The sequence below is a fragment of the Aethalodelphis obliquidens genome, unplaced genomic scaffold (genome assembly GCF_003676395.1).
Source record: "Aethalodelphis obliquidens isolate GAN/ISIS:26980383/991018 unplaced genomic scaffold, ASM367639v1 scaffold87, whole genome shotgun sequence".
Classification (NCBI taxonomy): Eukaryota; Metazoa; Chordata; class Mammalia; order Artiodactyla; family Delphinidae; genus Aethalodelphis; species Aethalodelphis obliquidens.
In genome coordinates, this window is record NW_020838031.1 from 474,461 (window position 1) to 481,844 (window position 7,384).

The following is a 7,384-nucleotide window of genomic DNA, read 5'->3' on the forward strand; positions in this document are numbered from 1 at the left end:
TGTATATGTATAGCTGTTTCACTTTGTTATAAAGCAGAAACTGACACAATACTGTAAAGCAATTATACTCCAATAAAGATGTTAAAAATAACTAAATAAAGTTGTGTTTGGTCCTGTTGAAAAAAAAAAAGAAATTAAAGATGATACAAATGGAGAGATATACCATGTTCTTGGATTGGAAGAATCAACATTGTGAAAATGACTCTACTACCCAAAGCAATCTACAGATTCAATGTAATCCCTATCGAACTACCACTGATATTTTTCACAGAACTAGAACCAAAAATTTCACAATTTGTTTGGAAACACAAAAGATCCCAAATAGCCAATGCAATCTTGAGAAAGAAAAACGGAGCTGCAGGAATCAGGCTCCCTGACTTCAGACTATACTACAGAGCTACAGTAATCAAGACAGTATGGTACTGGCACAGAAACAGAAATATAGAGAAATGGAACAGGATAGAAAGCCCAGTGATAAACCCACGCACATATGGTCACCTTATCTTTGATAAAGTAGGCAAGAATATACAGTGGAGGAAAGACAGCCCCTTCAATAAATGGTGCTGGGAAAACTGGACAGCTACATGTAAAACAATGAAATTAGAACACTTCCTAACAGCATACACAAAAATAAACTCAAAATGGATTAAAGACCTAAATGTAAGGCCAGACACCATCAAACTCTTAGAGGAAAACATAGGCAGAACACTCTATGACGTAAATCACAGCAAGACCCTTTTTGACCCACCTCCTAGTGAAATGGAAATAAAAACAAAAATAAGGTGGGACATAATTAAACTTCAAAGCTTTTGCACAGCAAAGGAAACCATAAACAAGACGAAAAGACAACACTCAGAATGGGAGAAAATATTTGTAAATGAAACAACTGACAAAGGATTAATCTCCAAAATTTACAAGCAGCTCATGCAGCTCAACATTTAAAAAACAAACAACCCAATCCAAAACTGGGCAGAAGACCTAAATAGACATTTCTCCAAAGAAGATATACAGATTGCCAACAGACACATGAAACAATGCTGAACATCATTACTCATTAGAGAAATGCAAATCAAAACTACAATGAGATATCATCTCACACCGGTCAGAATGGCCATCATCAAAAAATCTACAAACAGGGGCTTCCCTGGTGGCGCAGTGGTTGGGAGCCTGCCTGCCGATGCAGGAGACATGGGTTCATGCCCCAGTCTGGGAGGATCCCACATGCCGCGGAGCGGCTGGGCCCGGGAGCCATGGCCACTGAGCCTGCCCGTCTGGAGCCTGTGCTCCGCAGCGGGAGAGGCCATAATGGTGAGAGGCCCGCGTAACGGAAAAAAAAAAAATCTACAATCAGTAAATGCTGGAGAGAGTGTGGAGAAAAGGGAACCCTCTTACACTGTTGGTGGGAATGTAAATCGATACAGCCACTATGGAGAACAGTATGGAGGTTCCTTTAAAAACTGAAAATACAACTATCATATGACACAGCAATCCCACTACTGGGCATATACCCTGAGAAAACCATAATTCAGAAAGTGTCATGTACCACAATATTCATTGCAGCTCTATTTACAATAGCCAGGACATGGAAGCAACCAAAGTCTCCATCAACAGATGAATGAATAAAGAAGATGTGGCACATATATACAATGGAATATTACTCTGCCATAATAAGGGACGAAACTGAGTTATTTGTAGTGAGGTAGATGGACCTAGAGTCTGTCATACAGAGTGAAGTAAGTCAGAAAGAGAAAAACAAATACAGTATGCTAACACATATATGTGGAATCTGAAAAAAAAAAATAAGGTCATGAAGATCCTAAGGGAAAGATGGGAATAAAGATGCAGACCTACTAGAGAATGGACGTGAGGATATGGGGAGGGGGAAGGATAAGCTGTGACAAAGTGAGAGACTGGCATGGACATATATACACTACCAAACGTAAAATAGATAGCTAGTAGGAAGCAGCCGCATAGCACAGGGAGATCAGCTCGGTGCTTTGTGACCACCTAGAGGGGTGGGATAGGGAGGGTGGGAGGGAGGGAGATGCCAGAGGGAAGAGATATGGGGACATATGTATATGTATAACTGACTCACTTTTTTATAAAGCAGAAACTAACACACCATTATAAAACAATTATACTCCAATAAAGATTAAAAAAAAAGCTAGGGGAATGGCCACCAGTGCAGAGTACTCCATAATCAGCTGTATTATTATTGCTCAGAAGGCATTCTAGGCATGCCTTAGTTTGTACAATAAATACATTTATTTCAAATAATAAAAAATAATAAAAATGGGCAAAAGATCTGAACAGACACCTCACTAAGGAAGACGGCAAATAAGTCAAGATGCTCATCCTCACTAGTCATAGGGAATTTCATGAAACAGCAGTGAAATGCCATACACATCTCTCAGAATTGCTGAAATCCAAAACACTGGTAACACCAAATGCTGGTGAGCATGCAAAGCGACAGGCAATCTCCCTCATGCTGGCTGGGAATGCAAATGGTACAGGTCCTTGGGCAAACAGCTTGGCTGTCTCTTACAAAGCTAATGCAATAATCTTATTTATCCAATTTATTTGAAAACCTAAATTCACACAAAACCTGTAAACAATTGTCTATACCAACTTATAATTGCCTAAACTGGAAGCAACCAAGCTGTCCTTCCATAGGGGTGTGGATGAACAGCCTGTGATGCATCCAGACAATGGAATGGCTTCAGTGTAACAGAGAAGCAATGTGAAAAGACATGGAGCACACTTAAGTGAATATTGCCGGATGAAAGAAGTCCATGTGGAAAAACTGTATTGCCTAGTCCAAAAACAGGCCATTCTGGAAAGTACAAAATGGCATGGACAGTAAAATGATCAGTGGTTGCCAGGTTTTCTGAGAGGGGAGGAACGAAGAAATAGGAGGGACACGGGAATTTTGTGGGAAAGAATGGGTTTTCTCTCACTATAAGTGCAAATCCATTACCCTACCTGTACTTTATACTCTAGGACTAATGTCGTCTGTGAGCACTTTATGCTGTATTCATTCATCATTTCCTCAAGAAGTGATTATCAGGCACTATACAATATGTTATGCATGTCCTAGGCTAGAATACTCTATATACATTTGGACTTACTTCCTCTCTTACTAGAATTTCTTTCTCCATTAGTTGCCTAGCATTTGCCTATTTAATATTCTAAGCTCTTCCAGTCATCAAGTGCCCTGAAAACACATGCATAATGCCTCTCCCCACCAACAGTTAGTTCATCCTCTTCTTACCTGAGCTTCTTCTATAATTGAATATTTCATCATATGAATCGTTATTTAGCTAGATCTCTTCTATAAGCTCTTAGAGTTGGAGGAGCATTGTTATTAAAATGACTGCAAATTACAACCACCAGTCAGTGAAAACCTTGTGAAACACTCAGGGTTCAAAGAAATACACTTTTAATATCTGTTTTGTGTGGGTCTGTAAAACATACAAAATAAAAATAATGCAGGTTTTTAGTAAGATTCAGAGATTTTTACACGGAAAGAAGAAACATTAACATATCTTAAAAGCCAAAACCATGCAAAATGTAATCAAGTGACCAACATCCGTGGGCTGTAGATTTCTGGGAGAGCCTCAGGAATTAGGGGATGAGTAGGAACCGGATCCAGGGACACGGGCTTGAGCACTGTGAACCAGAATGTAGCATCCCAGCCAAAATCTCTCGTTAACAGAGATGGTAACTGTCTTTCTTTTAGCTTGCAAAATATTTATTTATTTATTTTGGCTGCACCGGGTCTTAGTTGTAGCATGCAGGGTTTTAGTTGTGGCATGCATGAGGGATCTAGTTCCCCGACCATGGATCGAACCAGGGCCCCCTGCTCTGGGAGCACAGAGTCTTACCCACTGGACCACCAGGAAAGTCCCTTATTTATTTATTTTTAAAATAAGTTAATAGATTATATTTTTTAGAGCTGTTTAGATTCATAGCATAATTGGGCAGAAGGTACAGAATTTTCCCACATACTCCTTGTCCGAATACATGCAGCTTCCCGCACGATGGGCATTTTACTCCCCGTGGCCCTTCTGCTACAGTCGAGGACCCTGCCCTGCACTGCAACGTGTGCTTGTCTTTCCTAGCATGTAAGCATCTTATTAGTGTCAGGAAGGTTCTAAATGTTTAGGAAAATCAAAACCATAGCAATAATATCATTGTGTTAAGGAACATGCATGAATTTCTTACATATTTTTCATTTATAAAATAATTTGTCATATTAGAACTTTAGCTTTATAACTAAAATGTCAGATCAAGAAATTGATTTAGGCTTGTAATTTTAAGTTGAAATCTTCCTGAGTTGGAACATTTATGTGACCTTTAAACTTCACTATATTTATACAAGTTCAGTTTATTACATTTATAAGAATTGTATAATGCTTAGGCTTTGCTTATTAGGTCAAAATATTTGTAAACGAAATGGGATGTATTGAATTTGCAAATGCAATTTAAAAATATAAAACGTGTAAATAGGCCAGACTAAGCATTAGTAACAGCTCCCCTACAAGTGACAATTAATAGTTGCTCAAAAAAATAAGATTATTGTAATACGAACTTTAAAACTTTGGGAAGAGCTAGGATTTTGAATCTGTGACTTATTTTAAAAATCTCAGTAGACTTTTTGGAATAGATGCAGTTTCCTATGAGGGAAACAAAACAAACTTCTCATATTTAACTTATCCAGAGTAAATCAACCCTTCCTTTAATCTTTCCAACTTCTATAATTGTATCAATCAAAATAAAGGTTTAAAAATTATTTATTTATTTGGCTGTGCTGGGTCTTAGCTATGGCATGCGCGTGGGATCTAGTTCCCTGACCAGGGATCTAACTTGGGCCCCCTGTGTTGGAAGCACGGAGTCAGCCACTGGACCACCAGGAAAGTCCCTAAAGTGTTTTATGTTGTTGTTGTTGTTCTGTTTGTTTTTTGTATTTATCTCTTTGCTCTCCTGCAGTAAAATTCCAGAGCACAGGGACAATGTCTCATTTATATTTGGTTCTGCAGTGTCTGGCATAAGGCTTTGGTACACAGTAAGTGCTCAATAAATGCTGAACACAATGCAAAGGTTCTGGAAAAGATGGCAGAGTGTGACAAAATGGCTCAAATTTACATTTATTCATTGTCAAGATTCGTGTACCAAAGCAGTACAAGTGTATCCGAGGTGACTTGAAGCATGATTAACATTTTGGTCAAATCCCAAAGGGAGAAAATTGTGTAACAGCTCATCTCTCTTCCTGTCCATTCTTGTGTCAGTTAAATCCACAGGAACTGTTGTTGGTCCTTTAACTTTGTGCATCTTGTCCTTGAGTAACACTGAGGCTTCTGAATTCATTGAATGTTTCTGGATCTTGACTTAAACATTGACTTTGCGGTAGTGAAAACAACTTGGAAAGAAGGAACCTGCACTCAAGTCCTGATCCTGTCACAAGCCAAATACAACAGAGCAGCTGTACAGCCTGGTTCAGTTGCTTACCCTCTCTGCGTATTGCTTTCCTTGTCAGTAAAAGAAAATGATATCAGTATCTATCTTGTAAGGCCAACTGGCCCGAGGCAGGGGAACACAATCAGATTCACAGGTTGCATCAGACCGAAACTCTCCGGACCACCCAGTTGCAGAAACTGACCTGGAGACCTTCCGGACCACCCAGTTCCAGGAACTGACCTGGGGACTTTGCACCCGGCCCAGCCTTCCCGCCTTTCGAGGGGTGGGACTAACGGTCCCCCAGGATACCCAAAAAGACCACCAAATAAGGAATAACCTGCGACCTCCCAGATTCACCACACCCCTTTCCCTTCTTCCCCTATAAAATCTTGCCCAACCCTCGCCCAGGTGCGACTTCTCTGGCCCCTTTTTCTCGGGCCAGTGAACCTCGCCCGGGAGAGCTCCCTAATAAAGCTCACTTGAAGCTTTCCTCTGTTTCGCGGTGCTGTTTGTTAAGATCCGACCTTACATATCTCATAGCAACTCTGTTTATAAAATGCAGTCATAGTGGTTAAGAATCCTCCTGCCAATTCAGGGGACACAGGTTCGAGCCCTGGTCCAGGAAGATCCCACATGCCGTGGAGCAACTAAGCCTGTGCACCACAACTACTGAGCCTGTGCTCTGGAGCCCGGGAGCCGCAACTACTGAGCCCGCGTGCCACAACTACTGAAGCCCGTGCACCCGAGAGCCCGTGCTCCACAACAAAAGAAGCCACCGCAATGAGAAGGTCGTGCACCACAACAAAGAGTAGCCCCTGCTCGCTGCAACTAGAGAAAGCATGCATGCAGCAAAAAAGACCCAATGCAGCCATAAATAAATAAAAAAATTTATTTATTTTAAAAATGTAATCATAATGTATAAATTCAGGGCAACTATACAAATGGAAGACTCATGCTATATGCTCAGAAGAACTGTTTCTCTCTCTGTCTTGACATTGCCTTCTAGGTCCTTTCTACTCAGAGTGTGGCCTGTGGCCCAGCAGCACCAGCCTCGCCTGGAGCTTGTTGGATGTGCAGAATCGCAGTCTCGCCCCCCAGCCCTACTGGATCAGAGGCTGCATGTTGACAAAGTCCCAGATGACTGAACGTTCCAGCTTGAGAAGCACTGTCTACACAGGGCTGAAGGGGTGAGTGTGTTCCTTTGTTATTGCTGCTGTAATAAATCAAAACAAACTGAGTGCTTGAAACAAGAAAAGTGTATGATCTTACAGTTCTGGAGGCAGAAGTCCTAAACTCAAGGTGTGGGCAGGCCTGGTTCCTTCTCAGGCTCCAGGGGAGTTTCATCTCCTTGACTTTCCAGCTCCTGGAGGCGCCTGCATCCTGGGCTCGTGGCCCCTTCCCCCGTCGTCGCTCCGACCACTGCCTCTGGCTTCAACCTTCCTCTCTGACTCTGACTCCCCGGCCTAGCCTCTTTCACTAACAGGACCTCTGTGATGACAGTGGGCCACCGGATAACCCAGGATACCCTTCCCACCTCAAGTTCTTAAACTTTAATCACTTCTACAAAAGTCCGTTTTGTCGTATAAAGTAACATATTCACAGGGGGATTTGGACATGGCATCTCTGAGGGGCCATTGTTCTGTTTGTAACAGATTCTGTGCGACTAAGTTTTGCTCAGTTGATCGGAAATCTATTTCAAAACAGCGGCAACTCAATGACATGCTGACATGCTCCCATTAGTTCATTGATTCAGTCATTTGTATCCTTAATGTTTCAGGGCCTAAAGGCTGCCCAACAATCCACTTATGCTCTCTGTCCTCACTCTCTTCCACTCCCACCCCCTCCCCCGAAATCCTTTCTCTTCCATGTGCCCACCTCACATTTCACCTTTACTCTCAAGGGATGACTTGGCCTCCCATTTCACAGA